Below are 25249 nucleotides of genomic sequence, written 5' to 3'. Positions count from 1 at the left end.
CATTAGAAGTTGGGGAATATTTCAGGAGTTGTCTGCTACTGTTATAAGGGAACATGAGCTTGGTGTTTTATTCCTGATCTCTCTGCTTGCTCATTTGCATAGACAGAGTGTAGGAGAGGTGCATCATGGGACAGAGCTTGGGCAGTGCATGAGATTGCTTTTCCTTGACTATCTTGAAACTGCACGATAGCAGGCAGTATATTTTCTCTTTTCTCAACATTCCTGCTGCCAGAGGCCAGACGTCACTCTCCTTTTAAAAGGTGGCACCAAGACTCATGCTGCGCTTTTCATAGGGCTTGCCCGTTATTTGTGCCCGTTAGAGGTGCCCTTAGAGGGTGGCCAATCCTGAGTCAGATTCCTCTCAGGTACACTTGAAGGGGCTCGTTTGTCTTGTTTCATGTGCCTCCAGCCTAGACAGATCTATACTTATATATTCAGCTTTAATGAAAATACGTGTGAAAAAGGGACTTAAAGTGCATGGCTATTTGCATAGAACAGTGGTGGCTCACAGCCTATCGATTGGAGGGATGGTGGGGAAAGCGTAAAATCGTTGGGGACGAAAGTCCTACAGTGCCACTTCAGTGAAAGCCTGATTCACGCTTCCCGTTCCCCTTGCCCAGCAGCCCCGACACCTCCTAATGAGCTGAGGTGTGTACAAAAAGAATTTGCATATTCCCAGGCAGACACTTGGAACTGCCCACCTTTTTGCTTTTCTGTGCTTTGAGCAGAGACTCTGAAGTTTGATCCTGTTTCCCTCACCGGCCTAGTTCTTGCCCTCTTTTTTAGAGGCTGCAAATACCTCTCAGGTCCTCACCCTCGCAATGATAGGGTCTTTGATCTGGTGCCTCTAACCCCCAGAGAGCCATATTCTAACTTACTCTGGTTTCTCTTCAAAACGAAAAAATCTTTCGCCTTTTACTAAAGATTTCCGTGGAGAGGAACATTTACGAGTTTATTCAATTTTTTTAAGCCTTACCACAGGTGAGGCTGTTTATCATTTGTTTAAAAGAAAAGCATTAGAAGTTGGGGAATATTTCAGGAGTTGTCTGCTACTGTTATAAGGGAACATGAGCTTGGTGTTTTATTCCTGATCTCTCTGCTTGCTCATTTGCATAGACAGAGTGTAGGAGAGGTGCATCATGGGACAGAGCTTGGGCAGTGCATGAGATTGCTTTTCCTTGACTATCTTGAAACTGCACGATAGCAGGCAGTATATTTTCTCTTTTCTCAACATTCCTGCTGCCAGAGGCCAGACGTCACTCTCCTTTTAAAAGGTGGCACCAAGACTCATGCTGCGCTTTTCATAGGGCTTGCACGATATTTGTGCCCGTTAGAGGTGCCCTTAGAAGGTGGCCAATCCTGAGTCAGATTCCTCTCAGGTACACTTGAAGGGGCTCGTTAGTCTTGTTTCAAGTGCCTCCAGCCTAGACAGATCTATACTTATATATTCAGCTTTAATGAAAATACGTGTGAAAAAGGGACTTAAAGTGCATGGCTATTTGCATAGAACAGTGGTGGCTCACAGCCTATCGATTGGAGGGATGGTGGGGAAAGCGTAAAATCGTTGGGGACGAAAGTCCTACAGTGCCACTTCAGTGAAAGCCTGATTCACGCTTCCCGTTCCCCTTGCCCAGCAGCCCCGACACCTCCTAATGAGCTGAGGTGTGTACAAAAAGAATTTGCATATTCCCAGGCAGACACTTGGAACTGCCCACCTTTTTGCTTTTCTGTGCTTTGAGCAGAGACTCTGAAGTTTGATCCTGTTTCCCTCACCGGCCTAGTTCTTGCCCTCTTTTTTAGAGGCTGCAAATACCTCTCAGGTCCTCACCCTCGCAATGATAGGGTCTTTGATCTGGTGCCTCTAACCCCCAGAGAGCCATATTCTAACTTACTCTGGTTTCTCTTCAAAACGAAAAAATCTTTCGCCTTTTACTAAAGATTTCCGTGGAGAGGAACATTTACGAGTTTATTCAATTTTTTTAAGCCTTACCACAGGTGAGGCTGTTTATCATTTGTTTAAAAGAAAAGCATTAGAAGTTGGGGAATATTTAGGAGTTGTCTGCTACTGTTATAAGGGAACATGAGCTTGGTGTTTTATTCCTGATCTCTCTGCTTGCTCATTTGCATAGACAGAGTGTAGGAGAGGTGCATCATGGGACAGAGCTTGGGCAGTGCATGAGATTGCTTTTCCTTGACTATCTTGAAACTGCACGATAGCAGGCAGTATATTTTCTCTTTTCTCAACATTCCTGCTGCCAGAGGCCAGACGTCACTCTCCTTTTAAAAGGTGGCACCAAGACTCATGCTGCGCTTTTCATAGGGCTTGCACGATATTTGTGCCCGTTAGAGGTGCCCTTAGAAGGTGGCCAATCCTGAGTCAGATTCCTCTCAGGTACACTTGAAGGGGCTCGTTAGTCTTGTTTCAAGTGCCTCCAGCCTAGACAGATCTATACTTATATATTCAGCTTTAATGAAAATACGTGTGAAAAAGGGACTTAAAGTGCATGGCTATTTGCATAGAACAGTGGTGGCTCACAGCCTATCGATTGGAGGGATGGTGGGGAAAGCGTAAAATCGTTGGGGACGAAAGTCCTACAGTGCCACTTCAGTGAAAGCCTGATTCACGCTTCCCGTTCCCCTTGCCCAGCAGCCCCGACACCTCCTAATGAGCTGAGGTGTGTACAAAAAGAATTTGCATATTCCCAGGCAGACACTTGGAACTGCCCACCTTTTTGCTTTTCTGTGCTTTGAGCAGAGACTCTGAAGTTTGATCCTGTTTCCCTCACCGGCCTAGTTCTTGCCCTCTTTTTTAGAGGCTGCAAATACCTCTCAGGTCCTCACCCTCGCAATGATAGGGTCTTTGATCTGGTGCCTCTAACCCCCAGAGAGCCATATTCTAACTTACTCTGGTTTCTCTTCAAAACGAAAAAATCTTTCGCCTTTTACTAAAGATTTCCGTGGAGAGGAACATTTACGAGTTTATTCAATTTTTTTAAGCCTTACCACAGGTGAGGCTGTTTATCATTTGTTTAAAAGAAAAGCATTAGAAGTTGGGGAATATTTCAGGAGTTGTCTGCTACTGTTATAAGGGAACATGAGCTTGGTGTTTTATTCCTGATCTCTCTGCTTGCTCATTTGCATAGACAGAGTGTAGGAGAGGTGCATCATGGGACAGAGCTTGGGCAGTGCATGAGATTGCTTTTCCTTGACTATCTTGAAACTGCACGATAGCAGGCAGTATATTTTCTCTTTTCTCAACATTCCTGCTGCCAGAGGCCAGACGTCACTCTCCTTTTAAAAGGTGGCACCAAGACTCATGCTGCGCTTTTCATAGGGCTTGCACGATATTTGTGCCCGTTAGAGGTGCCCTTAGAAGGTGGCCAATCCTGAGTCAGATTCCTCTCAGGTACACTTGAAGGGGCTCGTTAGTCTTGTTTCAAGTGCCTCCAGCCTAGACAGATCTATACTTATATATTCAGCTTTAATGAAAATACGTGTGAAAAAGGGACTTAAAGTGCATGGCTATTTGCATAGAACAGTGGTGGCTCACAGCCTATCGATTGGAGGGATGGTGGGGAAAGCGTAAAATCGTTGGGGACGAAAGTCCTACAGTGCCACTTCAGTGAAAGCCTGATTCACGCTTCCCGTTCCCCTTGCCCAGCAGCCCCGACACCTCCTAATGAGCTGAGGTGTGTACAAAAAGAATTTGCATATTCCCAGGCAGACACTTGGAACTGCCCACCTTTTTGCTTTTCTGTGCTTTGAGCAGAGACTCTGAAGTTTGATCCTGTTTCCCTCACCGGCCTAGTTCTTGCCCTCTTTTTTAGAGGCTGCAAATACCTCTCAGGTCCTCACCCTCGCAATGATAGGGTCTTTGATCTGGTGCCTCTAACCCCCAGAGAGCCATATTCTAACTTACTCTGGTTTCTCTTCAAAACGAAAAAATCTTTCGCCTTTTACTAAAGATTTCCGTGGAGAGGAACATTTACGAGTTTATTCAATTTTTTTAAGCCTTACCACAGGTGAGGCTGTTTATCATTTGTTTAAAAGAAAAGCATTAGAAGTTGGGGAATATTTAGGAGTTGTCTGCTACTGTTATAAGGGAACATGAGCTTGGTGTTTTATTCCTGATCTCTCTGCTTGCTCATTTGCATAGACAGAGTGTAGGAGAGGTGCATCATGGGACAGAGCTTGGGCAGTGCATGAGATTGCTTTTCCTTGACTATCTTGAAACTGCACGATAGCAGGCAGTATATTTTCTCTTTTCTCAACATTCCTGCTGCCAGAGGCCAGACGTCACTCTCCTTTTAAAAGGTGGCACCAAGACTCATGCTGCGCTTTTCATAGGGCTTGCACGATATTTGTGCCCGTTAGAGGTGCCCTTAGAAGGTGGCCAATCCTGAGTCAGATTCCTCTCAGGTACACTTGAAGGGGCTCGTTAGTCTTGTTTCAAGTGCCTCCAGCCTAGACAGATCTATACTTATATATTCAGCTTTAATGAAAATACGTGTGAAAAAGGGACTTAAAGTGCATGGCTATTTGCATAGAACAGTGGTGGCTCACAGCCTATCGATTGGAGGGATGGTGGGGAAAGCGTAAAATCGTTGGGGACGAAAGTCCTACAGTGCCACTTCAGTGAAAGCCTGATTCACGCTTCCCGTTCCCCTTGCCCAGCAGCCCCGACACCTCCTAATGAGCTGAGGTGTGTACAAAAAGAATTTGCATATTCCCAGGCAGACACTTGGAACTGCCCACCTTTTTGCTTTTCTGTGCTTTGAGCAGAGACTCTGAAGTTTGATCCTGTTTCCCTCACCGGCCTAGTTCTTGCCCTCTTTTTTAGAGGCTGCAAATACCTCTCAGGTCCTCACCCTCGCAATGATAGGGTCTTTGATCTGGTGCCTCTAACCCCCAGAGAGCCATATTCTAACTTACTCTGGTTTCTCTTCAAAACGAAAAAATCTTTCGCCTTTTACTAAAGATTTCCGTGGAGAGGAACATTTACGAGTTTATTCAATTTTTTTAAGCCTTACCACAGGTGAGGCTGTTTATCATTTGTTTAAAAGAAAAGCATTAGAAGTTGGGGAATATTTCAGGAGTTGTCTGCTACTGTTATAAGGGAACATGAGCTTGGTGTTTTATTCCTGATCTCTCTGCTTGCTCATTTGCATAGACAGAGTGTAGGAGAGGTGCATCATGGGACAGAGCTTGGGCAGTGCATGAGATTGCTTTTCCTTGACTATCTTGAAACTGCACGATAGCAGGCAGTATATTTTCTCTTTTCTCAACATTCCTGCTGCCAGAGGCCAGACGTCACTCTCCTTTTAAAAGGTGGCACCAAGACTCATGCTGCGCTTTTCATAGGGCTTGCACGATATTTGTGCCCGTTAGAGGTGCCCTTAGAAGGTGGCCAATCCTGAGTCAGATTCCTCTCAGGTACACTTGAAGGGGCTCGTTAGTCTTGTTTCAAGTGCCTCCAGCCTAGACAGATCTATACTTATATATTCAGCTTTAATGAAAATACGTGTGAAAAAGGGACTTAAAGTGCATGGCTATTTGCATAGAACAGTGGTGGCTCACAGCCTATCGATTGGAGGGATGGTGGGGAAAGCGTAAAATCGTTGGGGACGAAAGTCCTACAGTGCCACTTCAGTGAAAGCCTGATTCACGCTTCCCGTTCCCCTTGCCCAGCAGCCCCGACACCTCCTAATGAGCTGAGGTGTGTACAAAAAGAATTTGCATATTCCCAGGCAGACACTTGGAACTGCCCACCTTTTTGCTTTTCTGTGCTTTGAGCAGAGACTCTGAAGTTTGATCCTGTTTCCCTCACCGGCCTAGTTCTTGCCCTCTTTTTTAGAGGCTGCAAATACCTCTCAGGTCCTCACCCTCGCAATGATAGGGTCTTTGATCTGGTGCCTCTAACCCCCAGAGAGCCATATTCTAACTTACTCTGGTTTCTCTTCAAAACGAAAAAATCTTTCGCCTTTTACTAAAGATTTCCGTGGAGAGGAACATTTACGAGTTTATTCAATTTTTTTAAGCCTTACCACAGGTGAGGCTGTTTATCATTTGTTTAAAAGAAAAGCATTTGAAGTTGGGGAACATTTAGGAGTTGTCTGCTACTGTTATAAGGGAACATGAGCTTGGTGTTTTATTCCTGATCTCTCTGCTTGCTCATTTGCATAGACAGAGTGTAGGAGAGGTGCATCATGGGAAAGAGCTTGGGCAGTGCATGAGATTGCTTTTCCTTGACTATCTTGAAACTGCACGATAGCAGGCAGTGTATTTTCTCTTTTCTCAACATTCCTGCTGCCAGAGGCCAGACGTCACTCTCCTTTTAAAAGGTGGCACCAAGAGTCATGCTGCGCTTTTCATAGGGCTTGCCCGTTATTTGTGCCCGTTAGAGGTGCCCTTAGAGGGTGGCCAATCCTGAGTCAGATTCCTCTCAGGTACACTTGAAGGGGCTCGTTTGTCTTGTTTCATGTGCCTCCAGCCTAGACAGATCTATACTTATATATTCAGCTTTAATGAAAATACGTGTGAAAAAGGGACTTAAAGTGCATGGCTATTTGCATAGAACAGTGGTGGCTCACAGCCTATCGATTGGAGGGATGGTGGGGAAAGCGTAAAATCGTTGGGGACGAAAGTCCTACAGTGCCACTTCAGTGAAAGCCTGATTCACGCTTCCCGTTCCCCTTGCCCAGCAGCCCCAACACCTCCTAATGAGCTGAGGTGTGTACAAAAAGAATTTGCATATTCCCAGGCAGACACTTGGAACTGCCCACCTTTTTGCTTTTCTGTGCTTTGAGCAGAGACTCTGAAGTTTGATCCTGTTTCCCTCACCGGCCTAGTTCTTGCCCTCTTTTTTAGAGGCTGCAAATACCTCTCAGGTCCTCACCCTCGCAATGATAGGGTCTTTGATCTGGTGCCTCTAACCCCCAGAGAGCCATATTCTAACTTACTCTGGTTTCTCTTCAAAACGAAAAAATCTTTCGCCTTTTACTAAAGATTTCCGTGGAGAGGAACATTTACGAGTTTATTCAATTTTTTTAAGCCTTACCACAGGTGAGGCTGTTTATCATTTGTTTAAAAGAAAAGCATTAGAAGTTGGGGAACATTTAGGAGTTGTCTGCTACTGTTATAAGGGAACATGAGCTTGGTGTTTTATTCCTGATCTCTCTGCTTGCTCATTTGCATAGACAGAGTGTAGGAGAGGTGCATCATGGGAAAGAGCTTGGGCAGTGCATGAGATTGCTTTTCCTTGACTATCTTGAAACTGCACGATAGCAGGCAGTGTATTTTCTCTTTTCTCAACATTCCTGCTGCCAGAGGCCAGACGTCACTCTCCTTTTAAAAGGTGGCACCAAGAGTCATGCTGCGCTTTTCATAGGGCTTGCCCGTTATTTGTGCCCGTTAGAGGTGCCCTTAGAGGGTGGCCAATCCTGAGTCAGATTCCTCTCAGGTACACTTGAAGGGGCTCGTTTGTCTTGTTTCATGTGCCTCCAGCCTAGACAGATCTATACTTATATATTCAGCTTTAATGAAAATACGTGTGAAAAAGGGACTTAAAGTGCATGGCTATTTGCATAGAACAGTGGTGGCTCACAGCCTATCGATTGGAGGGATGGTGGGGAAAGCGTAAAATCGTTGGGGACGAAAGTCCTACAGTGCCACTTCAGTGAAAGCCTGATTCACGCTTCCCGTTCCCCTTGCCCAGCAGCCCCGACACCTCCTAATGAGCTGAGGTGTGTACAAAAAGAATTTGCATATTCCCAGGCAGACACTTGGAACTGCCCACCTTTTTGCTTTTCTGTGCTTTGAGCAGAGACTCTGAAGTTTGATCCTGTTTCCCTCACCGGCCTAGTTCTTGCCCTCTTTTTTAGAGGCTGCAAATACCTCTCAGGTCCTCACCCTCGCAATGATAGGGTCTTTGATCTGGTGCCTCTAACCCCCAGAGAGCCATATTCTAACTTACTCTGGTTTCTCTTCAAAACGAAAAAATCTTTCGCCTTTTACTAAAGATTTCCGTGGAGAGGAACATTTACGAGTTTATTCAATTTTTTTAAGCCTTACCACAGGTGAGGCTGTTTATCATTTGTTTAAAAGAAAAGCATTAGAAGTTGGGGAATATTTAGGAGTTGTCTGCTACTGTTATAAGGGAACATGAGCTTGGTGTTTTATTCCTGATCTCTCTGCTTGCTCATTTGCATAGACAGAGTGTAGGAGAGGTGCATCATGGGACAGAGCTTGGGCAGTGCATGAGATTGCTTTTCCTTGACTATCTTGAAACTGCACGATAGCAGGCAGTATATTTTCTCTTTTCTCAACATTCCTGCTGCCAGAGGCCAGACGTCACTCTCCTTTTAAAAGGTGGCACCAAGACTCATGCTGCGCTTTTCATAGGGCTTGCACGATATTTGTGCCCGTTAGAGGTGCCCTTAGAAGGTGGCCAATCCTGAGTCAGATTCCTCTCAGGTACACTTGAAGGGGCTCGTTAGTCTTGTTTCAAGTGCCTCCAGCCTAGACAGATCTATACTTATATATTCAGCTTTAATGAAAATACGTGTGAAAAAGGGACTTAAAGTGCATGGCTATTTGCATAGAACAGTGGTGGCTCACAGCCTATCGATTGGAGGGATGGTGGGGAAAGCGTAAAATCGTTGGGGACGAAAGTCCTACAGTGCCACTTCAGTGAAAGCCTGATTCACGCTTCCCGTTCCCCTTGCCCAGCAGCCCCGACACCTCCTAATGAGCTGAGGTGTGTACAAAAAGAATTTGCATATTCCCAGGCAGACACTTGGAACTGCCCACCTTTTTGCTTTTCTGTGCTTTGAGCAGAGACTCTGAAGTTTGATCCTGTTTCCCTCACCGGCCTAGTTCTTGCCCTCTTTTTTAGAGGCTGCAAATACCTCTCAGGTCCTCACCCTCGCAATGATAGGGTCTTTGATCTGGTGCCTCTAACCCCCAGAGAGCCATATTCTAACTTACTCTGGTTTCTCTTCAAAACGAAAAAATCTTTCGCCTTTTACTAAAGATTTCCGTGGAGAGGAACATTTACGAGTTTATTCAATTTTTTTAAGCCTTACCACAGGTGAGGCTGTTTATCATTTGTTTAAAAGAAAAGCATTAGAAGTTGGGGAATATTTCAGGAGTTGTCTGCTACTGTTATAAGGGAACATGAGCTTGGTGTTTTATTCCTGATCTCTCTGCTTGCTCATTTGCATAGACAGAGTGTAGGAGAGGTGCATCATGGGACAGAGCTTGGGCAGTGCATGAGATTGCTTTTCCTTGACTATCTTGAAACTGCACGATAGCAGGCAGTATATTTTCTCTTTTCTCAACATTCCTGCTGCCAGAGGCCAGACGTCACTCTCCTTTTAAAAGGTGGCACCAAGACTCATGCTGCGCTTTTCATAGGGCTTGCCCGTTATTTGTGCCCGTTAGAGGTGCCCTTAGAGGGTGGCCAATCCTGAGTCAGATTCCTCTCAGGTACACTTGAAGGGGCTCGTTTGTCTTGTTTCATGTGCCTCCAGCCTAGACAGATCTATACTTATATATTCAGCTTTAATGAAAATACGTGTGAAAAAGGGACTTAAAGTGCATGGCTATTTGCATAGAACAGTGGTGGCTCACAGCCTATCGATTGGAGGGATGGTGGGGAAAGCGTAAAATCGTTGGGGACGAAAGTCCTACAGTGCCACTTCAGTGAAAGCCTGATTCACGCTTCCCGTTCCCCTTGCCCAGCAGCCCCGACACCTCCTAATGAGCTGAGGTGTGTACAAAAAGAATTTGCATATTCCCAGGCAGACACTTGGAACTGCCCACCTTTTTGCTTTTCTGTGCTTTGAGCAGAGACTCTGAAGTTTGATCCTGTTTCCCTCACCGGCCTAGTTCTTGCCCTCTTTTTTAGAGGCTGCAAATACCTCTCAGGTCCTCACCCTCGCAATGATAGGGTCTTTGATCTGGTGCCTCTAACCCCCAGAGAGCCATATTCTAACTTACTCTGGTTTCTCTTCAAAACGAAAAAATCTTTCGCCTTTTACTAAAGATTTCCGTGGAGAGGAACATTTACGAGTTTATTCAATTTTTTTAAGCCTTACCACAGGTGAGGCTGTTTATCATTTGTTTAAAAGAAAAGCATTAGAAGTTGGGGAATATTTCAGGAGTTGTCTGCTACTGTTATAAGGGAACATGAGCTTGGTGTTTTATTCCTGATCTCTCTGCTTGCTCATTTGCATAGACAGAGTGTAGGAGAGGTGCATCATGGGACAGAGCTTGGGCAGTGCATGAGATTGCTTTTCCTTGACTATCTTGAAACTGCACGATAGCAGGCAGTATATTTTCTCTTTTCTCAACATTCCTGCTGCCAGAGGCCAGACGTCACTCTCCTTTTAAAAGGTGGCACCAAGACTCATGCTGCGCTTTTCATAGGGCTTGCACGATATTTGTGCCCGTTAGAGGTGCCCTTAGAAGGTGGCCAATCCTGAGTCAGATTCCTCTCAGGTACACTTGAAGGGGCTCGTTAGTCTTGTTTCAAGTGCCTCCAGCCTAGACAGATCTATACTTATATATTCAGCTTTAATGAAAATACGTGTGAAAAAGGGACTTAAAGTGCATGGCTATTTGCATAGAACAGTGGTGGCTCACAGCCTATCGATTGGAGGGATGGTGGGGAAAGCGTAAAATCGTTGGGGACGAAAGTCCTACAGTGCCACTTCAGTGAAAGCCTGATTCACGCTTCCCGTTCCCCTTGCCCAGCAGCCCCGACACCTCCTAATGAGCTGAGGTGTGTACAAAAAGAATTTGCATATTCCCAGGCAGACACTTGGAACTGCCCACCTTTTTGCTTTTCTGTGCTTTGAGCAGAGACTCTGAAGTTTGATCCTGTTTCCCTCACCGGCCTAGTTCTTGCCCTCTTTTTTAGAGGCTGCAAATACCTCTCAGGTCCTCACCCTCGCAATGATAGGGTCTTTGATCTGGTGCCTCTAACCCCCAGAGAGCCATATTCTAACTTACTCTGGTTTCTCTTCAAAACGAAAAAATCTTTCGCCTTTTACTAAAGATTTCCGTGGAGAGGAACATTTACGAGTTTATTCAATTTTTTTAAGCCTTACCACAGGTGAGGCTGTTTATCATTTGTTTAAAAGAAAAGCATTAGAAGTTGGGGAATATTTAGGAGTTGTCTGCTACTGTTATAAGGGAACATGAGCTTGGTGTTTTATTCCTGATCTCTCTGCTTGCTCATTTGCATAGACAGAGTGTAGGAGAGGTGCATCATGGGACAGAGCTTGGGCAGTGCATGAGATTGCTTTTCCTTGACTATCTTGAAACTGCACGATAGCAGGCAGTATATTTTCTCTTTTCTCAACATTCCTGCTGCCAGAGGCCAGACGTCACTCTCCTTTTAAAAGGTGGCACCAAGACTCATGCTGCGCTTTTCATAGGGCTTGCACGATATTTGTGCCCGTTAGAGGTGCCCTTAGAAGGTGGCCAATCCTGAGTCAGATTCCTCTCAGGTACACTTGAAGGGGCTCGTTAGTCTTGTTTCAAGTGCCTCCAGCCTAGACAGATCTATACTTATATATTCAGCTTTAATGAAAATACGTGTGAAAAAGGGACTTAAAGTGCATGGCTATTTGCATAGAACAGTGGTGGCTCACAGCCTATCGATTGGAGGGATGGTGGGGAAAGCGTAAAATCGTTGGGGACGAAAGTCCTACAGTGCCACTTCAGTGAAAGCCTGATTCACGCTTCCCGTTCCCCTTGCCCAGCAGCCCCGACACCTCCTAATGAGCTGAGGTGTGTACAAAAAGAATTTGCATATTCCCAGGCAGACACTTGGAACTGCCCACCTTTTTGCTTTTCTGTGCTTTGAGCAGAGACTCTGAAGTTTGATCCTGTTTCCCTCACCGGCCTAGTTCTTGCCCTCTTTTTTAGAGGCTGCAAATACCTCTCAGGTCCTCACCCTCGCAATGATAGGGTCTTTGATCTGGTGCCTCTAACCCCCAGAGAGCCATATTCTAACTTACTCTGGTTTCTCTTCAAAACGAAAAAATCTTTCGCCTTTTACTAAAGATTTCCGTGGAGAGGAACATTTACGAGTTTATTCAATTTTTTTAAGCCTTACCACAGGTGAGGCTGTTTATCATTTGTTTAAAAGAAAAGCATTAGAAGTTGGGGAATATTTCAGGAGTTGTCTGCTACTGTTATAAGGGAACATGAGCTTGGTGTTTTATTCCTGATCTCTCTGCTTGCTCATTTGCATAGACAGAGTGTAGGAGAGGTGCATCATGGGACAGAGCTTGGGCAGTGCATGAGATTGCTTTTCCTTGACTATCTTGAAACTGCACGATAGCAGGCAGTATATTTTCTCTTTTCTCAACATTCCTGCTGCCAGAGGCCAGACGTCACTCTCCTTTTAAAAGGTGGCACCAAGACTCATGCTGCGCTTTTCATAGGGCTTGCACGATATTTGTGCCCGTTAGAGGTGCCCTTAGAAGGTGGCCAATCCTGAGTCAGATTCCTCTCAGGTACACTTGAAGGGGCTCGTTAGTCTTGTTTCAAGTGCCTCCAGCCTAGACAGATCTATACTTATATATTCAGCTTTAATGAAAATACGTGTGAAAAAGGGACTTAAAGTGCATGGCTATTTGCATAGAACAGTGGTGGCTCACAGCCTATCGATTGGAGGGATGGTGGGGAAAGCGTAAAATCGTTGGGGACGAAAGTCCTACAGTGCCACTTCAGTGAAAGCCTGATTCACGCTTCCCGTTCCCCTTGCCCAGCAGCCCCGACACCTCCTAATGAGCTGAGGTGTGTACAAAAAGAATTTGCATATTCCCAGGCAGACACTTGGAACTGCCCACCTTTTTGCTTTTCTGTGCTTTGAGCAGAGACTCTGAAGTTTGATCCTGTTTCCCTCACCGGCCTAGTTCTTGCCCTCTTTTTTAGAGGCTGCAAATACCTCTCAGGTCCTCACCCTCGCAATGATAGGGTCTTTGATCTGGTGCCTCTAACCCCCAGAGAGCCATATTCTAACTTACTCTGGTTTCTCTTCAAAACGAAAAAATCTTTCGCCTTTTACTAAAGATTTCCGTGGAGAGGAACATTTACGAGTTTATTCAATTTTTTTAAGCCTTACCACAGGTGAGGCTGTTTATCATTTGTTTAAAAGAAAAGCATTAGAAGTTGGGGAATATTTCAGGAGTTGTCTGCTACTGTTATAAGGGAACATGAGCTTGGTGTTTTATTCCTGATCTCTCTGCTTGCTCATTTGCATAGACAGAGTGTAGGAGAGGTGCATCATGGGACAGAGCTTGGGCAGTGCATGAGATTGCTTTTCCTTGACTATCTTGAAACTGCACGATAGCAGGCAGTATATTTTCTCTTTTCTCAACATTCCTGCTGCCAGAGGCCAGACGTCACTCTCCTTTTAAAAGGTGGCACCAAGACTCATGCTGCGCTTTTCATAGGGCTTGCCCGTTATTTGTGCCCGTTAGAGGTGCCCTTAGAGGGTGGCCAATCCTGAGTCAGATTCCTCTCAGGTACACTTGAAGGGGCTCGTTTGTCTTGTTTCATGTGCCTCCAGCCTAGACAGATCTATACTTATATATTCAGCTTTAATGAAAATACGTGTGAAAAAGGGACTTAAAGTGCATGGCTATTTGCATAGAACAGTGGTGGCTCACAGCCTATCGATTGGAGGGATGGTGGGGAAAGCGTAAAATCGTTGGGGACGAAAGTCCTACAGTGCCACTTCAGTGAAAGCCTGATTCACGCTTCCCGTTCCCCTTGCCCAGCAGCCCCGACACCTCCTAATGAGCTGAGGTGTGTACAAAAAGAATTTGCATATTCCCAGGCAGACACTTGGAACTGCCCACCTTTTTGCTTTTCTGTGCTTTGAGCAGAGACTCTGAAGTTTGATCCTGTTTCCCTCACCGGCCTAGTTCTTGCCCTCTTTTTTAGAGGCTGCAAATACCTCTCAGGTCCTCACCCTCGCAATGATAGGGTCTTTGATCTGGTGCCTCTAACCCCCAGAGAGCCATATTCTAACTTACTCTGGTTTCTCTTCAAAACGAAAAAATCTTTCGCCTTTTACTAAAGATTTCCGTGGAGAGGAACATTTACGAGTTTATTCAATTTTTTTAAGCCTTACCACAGGTGAGGCTGTTTATCATTTGTTTAAAAGAAAAGCATTAGAAGTTGGGGAATATTTCAGGAGTTGTCTGCTACTGTTATAAGGGAACATGAGCTTGGTGTTTTATTCCTGATCTCTCTGCTTGCTCATTTGCATAGACAGAGTGTAGGAGAGGTGCATCATGGGACAGAGCTTGGGCAGTGCATGAGATTGCTTTTCCTTGACTATCTTGAAACTGCACGATAGCAGGCAGTATATTTTCTCTTTTCTCAACATTCCTGCTGCCAGAGGCCAGACGTCACTCTCCTTTTAAAAGGTGGCACCAAGACTCATGCTGCGCTTTTCATAGGGCTTGCACGATATTTGTGCCCGTTAGAGGTGCCCTTAGAAGGTGGCCAATCCTGAGTCAGATTCCTCTCAGGTACACTTGAAGGGGCTCGTTAGTCTTGTTTCAAGTGCCTCCAGCCTAGACAGATCTATACTTATATATTCAGCTTTAATGAAAATACGTGTGAAAAAGGGACTTAAAGTGCATGGCTATTTGCATAGAACAGTGGTGGCTCACAGCCTATCGATTGGAGGGATGGTGGGGAAAGCGTAAAATCGTTGGGGACGAAAGTCCTACAGTGCCACTTCAGTGAAAGCCTGATTCACGCTTCCCGTTCCCCTTGCCCAGCAGCCCCGACACCTCCTAATGAGCTGAGGTGTGTACAAAAAGAATTTGCATATTCCCAGGCAGACACTTGGAACTGCCCACCTTTTTGCTTTTCTGTGCTTTGAGCAGAGACTCTGAAGTTTGATCCTGTTTCCCTCACCGGCCTAGTTCTTGCCCTCTTTTTTAGAGGCTGCAAATACCTCTCAGGTCCTCACCCTCGCAATGATAGGGTCTTTGATCTGGTGCCTCTAACCCCCAGAGAGCCATATTCTAACTTACTCTGGTTTCTCTTCAAAACGAAAAAATCTTTCGCCTTTTACTAAAGATTTCCGTGGAGAGGAACATTTACGAGTTTATTCAATTTTTTTAAGCCTTACCACAGGTGAGGCTGTTTATCATTTGTTTAAAAGAAAAGCATTAGAAGTTGGGGAACATTTAGGAGTTGTCTGCTACTGTTATAAGGGAACATGAGCTTGGTGTTTTATTCCTGATCTCTCTGCTTGCTCATTTGCATAGACAGAGTGTAGGAGAGGTGCATCATGGGAAAGAGCTTGGGCAGTGCATGAGATTGCTTTTCCTTGACTATCTTGAAACTGCACGATAGCAGGCAGTGTATTTTCTCTTTTCTCAACATTCCTGCTGCCAGAGGCCAGACGTCACTCTCCTTTTAAAAGGTGGCACCAAGACTCATGCTGCGCTTTTCATAGGGCTTGCACGATATTTGTGCCCGTTAGAGGTGCCCTTAGAAGGTGGCCAATCCTGAGTCAGATTCCTCTCAGGTACACTTGAAGGGGCTCGTTAGTCTTGTTTCAAGTGCCTCCAGCCTAGACAGATCTATACTTATATATTCAGCTTTAATGAAAATACGTGTGAAAAAGGGACTTAAAGTGCATGGCTATTTGCATAGAACAGTGGTGGCTCACAGCCTATCGATTGGAGGGATGGTGGGGAAAGCGTAAAATCGTTGGGGACGAAAGTCCTACAGTGCCACTTCAGTGAAAGCCTGATTCACGCTTCCCGTTCCCCTTGCCCAGCAGCCCCGACACCTCCTAATGAGCTGAGGTGTGTACAAAAAGAATTTGCATATTCCCAGGCAGACACTTGGAACTGCCCACCTTTTTGCTTTTCTGTGCTTTGAGCAGAGACTCTGAAGTTTGATCCTGTTTCCCTCACCGGCCTAGTTCTTGCCCTCTTTTTTAGAGGCTGCAAATACCTCTCAGGTCCTCACCCTCGCAATGATAGGGTCTTTGATCTGGTGCCTCTAACCCCCAGAGAGCCATATTCTAACTTACTCTGGTTTCTCTTCAAAACGAAAAAATCTTTCGCCTTTTACTAAAGATTTCCGTGGAGAGGAACATTTACGAGTTTATTCAATTTTTTTAAGCCTTACCACAGGTGAGGCTGTTTATCATTTGTTTAAAAGAAAAGCATTAGAAGTTGGGGAACATTTAGGAGTTGTCTGCTACTGTTATAAGGGAACATGAGCTTGGTGTTTTATTCCTGATCTCTCTGCTTGCTCATTTGCATAGACAGAGTGTAGGAGAGGTGCATCATGGGAAAGAGCTTGGGCAGTGCATGAGATTGCTTTTCCTTGACTATCTTGAAACTGCACGATAGCAGGCAGTGTATTTTCTCTTTTCTCAACATTCCTGCTGCCAGAGGCCAGACGTCACTCTCCTTTTAAAAGGTGGCACCAAGAGTCATGCTGCGCTTTTCATAGGGCTTGCCCGTTATTTGTGCCCGTTAGAGGTGCCCTTAGAGGGTGGCCAATCCTGAGTCAGATTCCTCTCAGGTACACTTGAAGGGGCTCGTTTGTCTTGTTTCATGTGCCTCCAGCCTAGACAGATCTATACTTATATATTCAGCTTTAATGAAAATACGTGTGAAAAAGGGACTTAAAGTGCATGGCTATTTGCATAGAACAGTGGTGGCTCACAGCCTATCGATTGGAGGGATGGTGGGGAAAGCGTAAAATCGTTGGGGACGAAAGTCCTACAGTGCCACTTCAGTGAAAGCCTGATTCACGCTTCCCGTTCCCCTTGCCCAGCAGCCCCGACACCTCCTAATGAGCTGAGGTGTGTACAAAAAGAATTTGCATATTCCCAGGCAGACACTTGGAACTGCCCACCTTTTTGCTTTTCTGTGCTTTGAGCAGAGACTCTGAAGTTTGATCCTGTTTCCCTCACCGGCCTAGTTCTTGCCCTCTTTTTTAGAGGCTGCAAATACCTCTCAGGTCCTCACCCTCGCAATGATAGGGTCTTTGATCTGGTGCCTCTAACCCCCAGAGAGCCATATTCTAACTTACTCTGGTTTCTCTTCAAAACGAAAAAATCTTTCGCCTTTTACTAAAGATTTCCGTGGAGAGGAACATTTACGAGTTTATTCAATTTTTTTAAGCCTTACCACAGGTGAGGCTGTTTATCATTTGTTTAAAAGAAAAGCATTAGAAGTTGGGGAATATTTAGGAGTTGTCTGCTACTGTTATAAGGGAACATGAGCTTGGTGTTTTATTCCTGATCTCTCTGCTTGCTCATTTGCATAGACAGAGTGTAGGAGAGGTGCATCATGGGACAGAGCTTGGGCAGTGCATGAGATTGCTTTTCCTTGACTATCTTGAAACTGCACGATAGCAGGCAGTATATTTTCTCTTTTCTCAACATTCCTGCTGCCAGAGGCCAGACGTCACTCTCCTTTTAAAAGGTGGCACCAAGACTCATGCTGCGCTTTTCATAGGGCTTGCACGATATTTGTGCCCGTTAGAGGTGCCCTTAGAAGGTGGCCAATCCTGAGTCAGATTCCTCTCAGGTACACTTGAAGGGGCTCGTTAGTCTTGTTTCAAGTGCCTCCAGCCTAGACAGATCTATACTTATATATTCAGCTTTAATGAAAATACGTGTGAAAAAGGGACTTAAAGTGCATGGCTATTTGCATAGAACAGTGGTGGCTCACAGCCTATCGATTGGAGGGATGGTGGGGAAAGCGTAAAATCGTTGGGGACGAAAGTCCTACAGTGCCACTTCAGTGAAAGCCTGATTCACGCTTCCCGTTCCCCTTGCCCAGCAGCCCCGACACCTCCTAATGAGCTGAGGTGTGTACAAAAAGAATTTGCATATTCCCAGGCAGACACTTGGAACTGCCCACCTTTTTGCTTTTCTGTGCTTTGAGCAGAGACTCTGAAGTTTGATCCTGTTTCCCTCACCGGCCTAGTTCTTGCCCTCTTTTTTAGAGGCTGCAAATACCTCTCAGGTCCTCACCCTCGCAATGATAGGGTCTTTGATCTGGTGCCTCTAACCCCCAGAGAGCCATATTCTAACTTACTCTGGTTTCTCTTCAAAACGAAAAAATCTTTCGCCTTTTACTAAAGATTTCCGTGGAGAGGAACATTTACGAGTTTATTCAATTTTTTTAAGCCTTACCACAGGTGAGGCTGTTTATCATTTGTTTAAAAGAAAAGCATTAGAAGTTGGGGAATATTTCAGGAGTTGTCTGCTACTGTTATAAGGGAACATGAGCTTGGTGTTTTATTCCTGATCTCTCTGCTTGCTCATTTGCATAGACAGAGTGTAGGAGAGGTGCATCATGGGACAGAGCTTGGGCAGTGCATGAGATTGCTTTTCCTTGACTATCTTGAAACTGCACGATAGCAGGCAGTATATTTTCTCTTTTCTCAACATTCCTGCTGCCAGAGGCCAGACGTCACTCTCCTTTTAAAAGGTGGCACCAAGACTCATGCTGCGCTTTTCATAGGGCTTGCCCGTTATTTGTGCCCGTTAGAGGTGCCCTTAGAGGGTGGCCAATCCTGAGTCAGATTCCTCTCAGGTACACTTGAAGGGGCTCGTTTGTCTTGTTTCATGTGCCTCCAGCCTAGACAGATCTATACTTATATATTCAGCTTTAATGAAAATACGTGTGAAAAAGGGACTTAAAGTGCATGGCTATTTGCATAGAACAGTGGTGGCTCACAGCCTATCGATTGGAGGGATGGTGGGGAAAGCGTAAAATCGTTGGGGACGAAAGTCCTACAGTGCCACTTCAGTGAAAGCCTGATTCACGCTTCCCGTTCCCCTTGCCCAGCAGCCCCGACACCTCCTAATGAGCTGAGGTGTGTACAAAAAGAATTTGCATATTCCCAGGCAGACACTTGGAACTGCCCACCTTTTTGCTTTTCTGTGCTTTGAGCAGAGACTCTGAAGTTTGATCCTGTTTCCCTCACCGGCCTAGTTCTTGCCCTCTTTTTTAGAGGCTGCAAATACCTCTCAGGTCCTCACCCTCGCAATGATAGGGTCTTTGATCTGGTGCCTCTAACCCCCAGAGAGCCATATTCTAACTTACTCTGGTTTCTCTTCAAAACGAAAAAATCTTTCGCCTTTTACTAAAGATTTCCGTGGAGAGGAACATTTACGAGTTTATTCAATTTTTTTAAGCCTTACCACAGGTGAGGCTGTTTATCATTTGTTTAAAAGAAAAGCATTAGAAGTTGGGGAACATTTAGGAGTTGTCTGCTACTGTTATAAGGGAACATGAGCTTGGTGTTTTATTCCTGATCTCTCTGCTTGCTCATTTGCATAGACAGAGTGTAGGAGAGGTGCATCATGGGAAAGAGCTTGGGCAGTGCATGAGATTGCTTTTCCTTGACTATCTTGAAACTGCACGATAGCAGGCAGTGTATTTTCTCTTTTCTCAACATTCCTGCTGCCAGAGGCCAGACGTCACTCTCCTTTTAAAAGGTGGCACCAAGAGTCATGCTGCGCTTTTCATAGGGCTTGCCCGTTATTTGTGCCCGTTAGAGGTGCCCTTAGAGGGTGGCCAATCCTGAGTCAGATTCCTCTCAGGTACACTTGAAGGGGCTCGTTTGTCTTGTTTCATGTGCCTCCAGCCTAGACAGATCTATACTTATATATTCAGCTTTAATGAAAATACGTGTGAAAAAGGGACTTAAAGTGCATGGCTATTTGCATAGAACAGTGGTGGCTCACAGCCTATCGATTGGAGGGATGGTGGGGAAAGCGTAAAATCGTTGGGGACGAAAGTCCTACAGTGCCACTTCAGTGAAAGCCTGATTCACGCTTCCCGTTCCCCTTGCCCAGCAGCCCCGACACCTCCTAATGAGCTGAGGTGTGTACAAAAAGAATTTGCATATTCCCAGGCAGACACTTGGAACTGCCCACCTTTTTGCTTTTCTGTGCTTTGAGCAGAGACTCTGAAGTTTGATCCTGTTTCCCTCACCGGCCTAGTTCTTGCCCTCTTTTTTAGAGGCTGCAAATACCTCTCAGGTCCTCACCCTCGCAATGATAGGGTCTTTGATCTGGTGCCTCTAACCCCCAGAGAGCCATATTCTAACTTACTCTGGTTTCTCTTCAAAACGAAAAAATCTTTCGCCTTTTACTAAAGATTTCCGTGGAGAGGAACATTTACGAGTTTATTCAATTTTTTTAAGCCTTACCACAGGTGAGGCTGTTTATCATTTGTTTAAAAGAAAAGCATTAGAAGTTGGGGAATATTTCAGGAGTTGTCTGCTACTGTTATAAGGGAACATGAGCTTGGTGTTTTATTCCTGATCTCTCTGCTTGCTCATTTGCATAGACAGAGTGTAGGAGAGGTGCATCATGGGACAGAGCTTGGGCAGTGCATGAGATTGCTTTTCCTTGACTATCTTGAAACTGCACGATAGCAGGCAGTATATTTTCTCTTTTCTCAACATTCCTGCTGCCAGAGGCCAGACGTCACTCTCCTTTTAAAAGGTGGCACCAAGACTCATGCTGCGCTTTTCATAGGGCTTGCACGATATTTGTGCCCGTTAGAGGTGCCCTTAGAAGGTGGCCAATCCTGAGTCAGATTCCTCTCAGGTACACTTGAAGGGGCTCGTTAGTCTTGTTTCAAGTGCCTCCAGCCTAGACAGATCTATACTTATATATTCAGCTTTAATGAAAATACGTGTGAAAAAGGGACTTAAAGTGCATGGCTATTTGCATAGAACAGTGGTGGCTCACAGCCTATCGATTGGAGGGATGGTGGGGAAAGCGTAAAATCGTTGGGGACGAAAGTCCTACAGTGCCACTTCAGTGAAAGCCTGATTCACGCTTCCCGTTCCCCTTGCCCAGCAGCCCCGACACCTCCTAATGAGCTGAGGTGTGTACAAAAAGAATTTGCATATTCCCAGGCAGACACTTGGAACTGCCCACCTTTTTGCTTTTCTGTGCTTTGAGCAGAGACTCTGAAGTTTGATCCTGTTTCCCTCACCGGCCTAGTTCTTGCCCTCTTTTTTAGAGGCTGCAAATACCTCTCAGGTCCTCACCCTCGCAATGATAGGGTCTTTGATCTGGTGCCTCTAACCCCCAGAGAGCCATATTCTAACTTACTCTGGTTTCTCTTCAAAACGAAAAAATCTTTCGCCTTTTACTAAAGATTTCCGTGGAGAGGAACATTTACGAGTTTATTCAATTTTTTTAAGCCTTACCACAGGTGAGGCTGTTTATCATTTGTTTAAAAGAAAAGCATTAGAAGTTGGGGAATATTTAGGAGTTGTCTGCTACTGTTATAAGGGAACATGAGCTTGGTGTTTTATTCCTGATCTCTCTGCTTGCTCATTTGCATAGACAGAGTGTAGGAGAGGTGCATCATGGGACAGAGCTTGGGCAGTGCATGAGATTGCTTTTCCTTGACTATCTTGAAACTGCACGATAGCAGGCAGTATATTTTCTCTTTTCTCAACATTCCTGCTGCCAGAGGCCAGACGTCACTCTCCTTTTAAAAGGTGGCACCAAGACTCATGCTGCGCTTTTCATAGGGCTTGCACGATATTTGTGCCCGTTAGAGGTGCCCTTAGAAGGTGGCCAATCCTGAGTCAGATTCCTCTCAGGTACACTTGAAGGGGCTCGTTAGTCTTGTTTCAAGTGCCTCCAGCCTAGACAGATCTATACTTATATATTCAGCTTTAATGAAAATACGTGTGAAAAAGGGACTTAAAGTGCATGGCTATTTGCATAGAACAGTGGTGGCTCACAGCCTATCGATTGGAGGGATGGTGGGGAAAGCGTAAAATCGTTGGGGACGAAAGTCCTACAGTGCCACTTCAGTGAAAGCCTGATTCACGCTTCCCGTTCCCCTTGCCCAGCAGCCCCGACACCTCCTAATGAGCTGAGGTGTGTACAAAAAGAATTTGCATATTCCCAGGCAGACACTTGGAACTGCCCACCTTTTTGCTTTTCTGTGCTTTGAGCAGAGACTCTGAAGTTTGATCCTGTTTCCCTCACCGGCCTAGTTCTTGCCCTCTTTTTTAGAGGCTGCAAATACCTCTCAGGTCCTCACCCTCGCAATGATAGGGTCTTTGATCTGGTGCCTCTAACCCCCAGAGAGCCATATTCTAACTTACTCTGGTTTCTCTTCAAAACGAAAAAATCTTTCGCCTTTTACTAAAGATTTCCGTGGAGAGGAACATTTACGAGTTTATTCAATTTTTTTAAGCCTTACCACAGGTGAGGCTGTTTATCATTTGTTTAAAAGAAAAGCATTAGAAGTTGGGGAATATTTAGGAGTTGTCTGCTACTGTTATAAGGGAACATGAGCTTGGTGTTTTATTCCTGATCTCTCTGCTTGCTCATTTGCATAGACAGAGTGTAGGAGAGGTGCATCATGGGACAGAGCTTGGGCAGTGCATGAGATTGCTTTTCCTTGACTATCTTGAAACTGCACGATAGCAGGCAGTATATTTTCTCTTTTCTCAACATTCCTGCTGCCAGAGGCCAGACGTCACTCTCCTTTTAAAAGGTGGCACCAAGACTCATGCTGCGCTTTTCATAGGGCTTGCACGATATTTGTGCCCGTTAGAGGTGCCCTTAGAAGGTGGCCAATCCTGAGTCAGATTCCTCTCAGGTACACTTGAAGGGGCTCGTTAGTCTTGTTTCAAGTGCCTCCAGCCTAGACAGATCTATACTTATATATTCAGCTTTAATGAAAATACGTGTGAAAAAGGGACTTAAAGTGCATGGCTATTTGCATAGAACAGTGGTGGCTCACAGCCTATCGATTGGAGGGATGGTGGGGAAAGCGTAAAATCGTTGGGGACGAAAGTCCTACAGTGCCACTTCAGTGAAAGCCTGATTCACGCTTCCCGTTCCCCTTGCCCAGCAGCCCCGACACCTCCTAATGAGCTGAGGTGTGTACAAAAAGAATTTGCATATTCCCAGGCAGACACTTGGAACTGCCCACCTTTTTGCTTTTCTGTGCTTTGAGCAGAGACTCTGAAGTTTGATCCTGTTTCCCTCACCGGCCTAGTTCTTGCCCTCTTTTTTAGAGGCTGCAAATACCTCTCAGGTCCTCACCCTCGCAATGATAGGGTCTTTGATCTGGTGCCTCTAACCCCCAGAGAGCCATATTCTAACTTACTCTGGTTTCTCTTCAAAACGAAAAAATCTTTCGCCTTTTACTAAAGATTTCCGTGGAGAGGAACATTTACGAGTTTATTCAATTTTTTTAAGCCTTACCACAGGTGAGGCTGTTTATCATTTGTTTAAAAGAAAAGCATTAGAAGTTGGGGAATATTTCAGGAGTTGTCTGCTACTGTTATAAGGGAACATGAGCTTGGTGTTTTATTCCTGATCTCTCTGCTTGCTCATTTGCATAGACAGAGTGTAGGAGAGGTGCATCATGGGACAGAGCTTGGGCAGTGCATGAGATTGCTTTTCCTTGACTATCTTGAAACTGCACGATAGCAGGCAGTATATTTTCTCTTTTCTCAACATTCCTGCTGCCAGAGGCCAGACGTCACTCTCCTTTTAAAAGGTGGCACCAAGACTCATGCTGCGCTTTTCATAGGGCTTGCACGATATTTGTGCCCGTTAGAGGTGCCCTTAGAAGGTGGCCAATCCTGAGTCAGATTCCTCTCAGGTACACTTGAAGGGGCTCGTTAGTCTTGTTTCAAGTGCCTCCAGCCTAGACAGATCTATACTTATATATTCAGCTTTAATGAAAATACGTGTGAAAAAGGGACTTAAAGTGCATGGCTATTTGCATAGAACAGTGGTGGCTCACAGCCTATCGATTGGAGGGATGGTGGGGAAAGCGTAAAATCGTTGGGGACGAAAGTCCTACAGTGCCACTTCAGTGAAAGCCTGATTCACGCTTCCCGTTCCCCTTGCCCAGCAGCCCCGACACCTCCTAATGAGCTGAGGTGTGTACAAAAAGAATTTGCATATTCCCAGGCAGACACTTGGAACTGCCCACCTTTTTGCTTTTCTGTGCTTTGAGCAGAGACTCTGAAGTTTGATCCTGTTTCCCTCACCGGCCTAGTTCTTGCCCTCTTTTTTAGAGGCTGCAAATACCTCTCAGGTCCTCACCCTCGCAATGATAGGGTCTTTGATCTGGTGCCTCTAACCCCCAGAGAGCCATATTCTAACTTACTCTGGTTTCTCTTCAAAACGAAAAAATCTTTCGCCTTTTACTAAAGATTTCCGTGGAGAGGAACATTTACGAGTTTATTCAATTTTTTTAAGCCTTACCACAGGTGAGGCTGTTTATCATTTGTTTAAAAGAAAAGCATTAGAAGTTGGGGAATATTTAGGAGTTGTCTGCTACTGTTATAAGGGAACATGAGCTTGGTGTTTTATTCCTGATCTCTCTGCTTGCTCATTTGCATAGACAGAGTGTAGGAGAGGTGCATCATGGGACAGAGCTTGGGCAGTGCATGAGATTGCTTTTCCTTGACTATCTTGAAACTGCACGATAGCAGGCAGTATATTTTCTCTTTTCTCAACATTCCTGCTGCCAGAGGCCAGACGTCACTCTCCTTTTAAAAGGTGGCACCAAGACTCATGCTGCGCTTTTCATAGGGCTTGCACGATATTTGTGCCCGTTAGAGGTGCCCTTAGAAGGTGGCCAATCCTGAGTCAGATTCCTCTCAGGTACACTTGAAGGGGCTCGTTAGTCTTGTTTCAAGTGCCTCCAGCCTAGACAGATCTATACTTATATATTCAGCTTTAATGAAAATACGTGTGAAAAAGGGACTTAAAGTGCATGGCTATTTGCATAGAACAGTGGTGGCTCACAGCCTATCGATTGGAGGGATGGTGGGGAAAGCGTAAAATCGTTGGGGACGAAAGTCCTACAGTGCCACTTCAGTGAAAGCCTGATTCACGCTTCCCGTTCCCCTTGCCCAGCAGCCCCGACACCTCCTAATGAGCTGAGGTGTGTACAAAAAGAATTTGCATATTCCCAGGCAGACACTTGGAACTGCCCACCTTTTTGCTTTTCTGTGCTTTGAGCAGAGACTCTGAAGTTTGATCCTGTTTCCCTCACCGGCCTAGTTCTTGCCCTCTTTTTTAGAGGCTGCAAATACCTCTCAGGTCCTCACCCTCGCAATGATAGGGTCTTTGATCTGGTGCCTCTAACCCCCAGAGAGCCATATTCTAACTTACTCTGGTTTCTCTTCAAAACGAAAAAATCTTTCGCCTTTTACTAAAGAT

The 25249-nt window shown here is 45.3% G+C and overlaps 24 non-coding genes and 1 pseudogene across 24 annotated transcripts; all 25 read left to right on the top strand.

The window, feature by feature from the left end:
• The first annotated feature begins 874 nt into the window (after positions 1-874).
• LOC147660995 (U5 spliceosomal RNA) lies at positions 875-989 on the top strand. The gene has a single exon (XR_015306068.1). It is a non-coding gene; the product is annotated as a U5 spliceosomal RNA (small nuclear RNA).
• An 899-nt stretch (positions 990-1888) lies between these two features.
• Positions 1889-2003, top strand: LOC147660994 (U5 spliceosomal RNA). Its single transcript, XR_015306067.1, has one exon. It is a non-coding gene; the product is annotated as a U5 spliceosomal RNA (small nuclear RNA).
• Positions 2004-2901: 898 nt separating this feature from the next.
• Positions 2902-3016, top strand: LOC147660993 (U5 spliceosomal RNA). The gene has a single exon (XR_015306066.1). It is a non-coding gene; the product is annotated as a U5 spliceosomal RNA (small nuclear RNA).
• Positions 3017-3915: 899 nt separating this feature from the next.
• On the top strand, positions 3916-4030 carry LOC147660992 (U5 spliceosomal RNA). The gene has a single exon (XR_015306065.1). It is a non-coding gene; the product is annotated as a U5 spliceosomal RNA (small nuclear RNA).
• Positions 4031-4928: 898 nt separating this feature from the next.
• Positions 4929-5043, top strand: LOC147660991 (U5 spliceosomal RNA). Its single transcript, XR_015306064.1, has one exon. It is a non-coding gene; the product is annotated as a U5 spliceosomal RNA (small nuclear RNA).
• Positions 5044-5942: 899 nt separating this feature from the next.
• LOC147660990 (U5 spliceosomal RNA) lies at positions 5943-6057 on the top strand. Its single transcript, XR_015306063.1, has one exon. It is a non-coding gene; the product is annotated as a U5 spliceosomal RNA (small nuclear RNA).
• An 898-nt stretch (positions 6058-6955) lies between these two features.
• Positions 6956-7070, top strand: LOC147660989 (U5 spliceosomal RNA). The gene has a single exon (XR_015306062.1). It is a non-coding gene; the product is annotated as a U5 spliceosomal RNA (small nuclear RNA).
• An 898-nt stretch (positions 7071-7968) lies between these two features.
• LOC147660988 (U5 spliceosomal RNA) lies at positions 7969-8083 on the top strand. Its single transcript, XR_015306061.1, has one exon. It is a non-coding gene; the product is annotated as a U5 spliceosomal RNA (small nuclear RNA).
• Positions 8084-8981: 898 nt separating this feature from the next.
• LOC147660987 (U5 spliceosomal RNA) lies at positions 8982-9096 on the top strand. Its single transcript, XR_015306060.1, has one exon. It is a non-coding gene; the product is annotated as a U5 spliceosomal RNA (small nuclear RNA).
• Positions 9097-9995: 899 nt separating this feature from the next.
• LOC147660986 (U5 spliceosomal RNA) lies at positions 9996-10110 on the top strand. The gene has a single exon (XR_015306058.1). It is a non-coding gene; the product is annotated as a U5 spliceosomal RNA (small nuclear RNA).
• An 899-nt stretch (positions 10111-11009) lies between these two features.
• Positions 11010-11124, top strand: LOC147660985 (U5 spliceosomal RNA). The gene has a single exon (XR_015306057.1). It is a non-coding gene; the product is annotated as a U5 spliceosomal RNA (small nuclear RNA).
• An 898-nt stretch (positions 11125-12022) lies between these two features.
• Positions 12023-12137, top strand: LOC147660984 (U5 spliceosomal RNA). The gene has a single exon (XR_015306056.1). It is a non-coding gene; the product is annotated as a U5 spliceosomal RNA (small nuclear RNA).
• Positions 12138-13036: 899 nt separating this feature from the next.
• LOC147660983 (U5 spliceosomal RNA) lies at positions 13037-13151 on the top strand. Its single transcript, XR_015306055.1, has one exon. It is a non-coding gene; the product is annotated as a U5 spliceosomal RNA (small nuclear RNA).
• Positions 13152-14050: 899 nt separating this feature from the next.
• Positions 14051-14165, top strand: LOC147660982 (U5 spliceosomal RNA). The gene has a single exon (XR_015306054.1). It is a non-coding gene; the product is annotated as a U5 spliceosomal RNA (small nuclear RNA).
• An 899-nt stretch (positions 14166-15064) lies between these two features.
• LOC147660981 (U5 spliceosomal RNA) lies at positions 15065-15179 on the top strand. The gene has a single exon (XR_015306053.1). It is a non-coding gene; the product is annotated as a U5 spliceosomal RNA (small nuclear RNA).
• Positions 15180-16077: 898 nt separating this feature from the next.
• Positions 16078-16192, top strand: LOC147660980 (U5 spliceosomal RNA). Its single transcript, XR_015306052.1, has one exon. It is a non-coding gene; the product is annotated as a U5 spliceosomal RNA (small nuclear RNA).
• Positions 16193-17090: 898 nt separating this feature from the next.
• LOC147660979 (U5 spliceosomal RNA) lies at positions 17091-17205 on the top strand. The gene has a single exon (XR_015306051.1). It is a non-coding gene; the product is annotated as a U5 spliceosomal RNA (small nuclear RNA).
• An 898-nt stretch (positions 17206-18103) lies between these two features.
• Positions 18104-18218, top strand: LOC147660978 (U5 spliceosomal RNA). Its single transcript, XR_015306050.1, has one exon. It is a non-coding gene; the product is annotated as a U5 spliceosomal RNA (small nuclear RNA).
• An 899-nt stretch (positions 18219-19117) lies between these two features.
• On the top strand, positions 19118-19232 carry LOC147660977 (U5 spliceosomal RNA). The gene has a single exon (XR_015306049.1). It is a non-coding gene; the product is annotated as a U5 spliceosomal RNA (small nuclear RNA).
• Positions 19233-20130: 898 nt separating this feature from the next.
• LOC147660976 (U5 spliceosomal RNA) lies at positions 20131-20245 on the top strand. The gene has a single exon (XR_015306092.1). It is a non-coding gene; the product is annotated as a U5 spliceosomal RNA (small nuclear RNA).
• Positions 20246-21144: 899 nt separating this feature from the next.
• LOC147660975 (U5 spliceosomal RNA) lies at positions 21145-21259 on the top strand. The gene has a single exon (XR_015306081.1). It is a non-coding gene; the product is annotated as a U5 spliceosomal RNA (small nuclear RNA).
• Positions 21260-22157: 898 nt separating this feature from the next.
• On the top strand, positions 22158-22272 carry LOC147660974 (U5 spliceosomal RNA). The gene has a single exon (XR_015306070.1). It is a non-coding gene; the product is annotated as a U5 spliceosomal RNA (small nuclear RNA).
• Positions 22273-23170: 898 nt separating this feature from the next.
• On the top strand, positions 23171-23285 carry LOC147660973 (U5 spliceosomal RNA). The gene has a single exon (XR_015306059.1). It is a non-coding gene; the product is annotated as a U5 spliceosomal RNA (small nuclear RNA).
• Positions 23286-24184: 899 nt separating this feature from the next.
• LOC147660972 (U5 spliceosomal RNA) lies at positions 24185-24299 on the top strand. The gene has a single exon (XR_015306046.1). It is a non-coding gene; the product is annotated as a U5 spliceosomal RNA (small nuclear RNA).
• An 898-nt stretch (positions 24300-25197) lies between these two features.
• LOC147660971 (U5 spliceosomal RNA) lies at positions 25198-25249 on the top strand (annotated as a pseudogene; the record flags this gene model as incomplete).

This window comes from Lissotriton vulgaris, unplaced genomic scaffold (genome assembly GCF_964263255.1).
Source record: "Lissotriton vulgaris unplaced genomic scaffold, aLisVul1.2 SCAFFOLD_10620, whole genome shotgun sequence".
NCBI classification, from domain to species: domain Eukaryota; kingdom Metazoa; phylum Chordata; class Amphibia; order Caudata; family Salamandridae; genus Lissotriton; species Lissotriton vulgaris.
The sequence above is the reverse complement of the archived record's forward strand: the minus strand, read 5'-3'. Positions and strand labels throughout refer to the sequence as shown.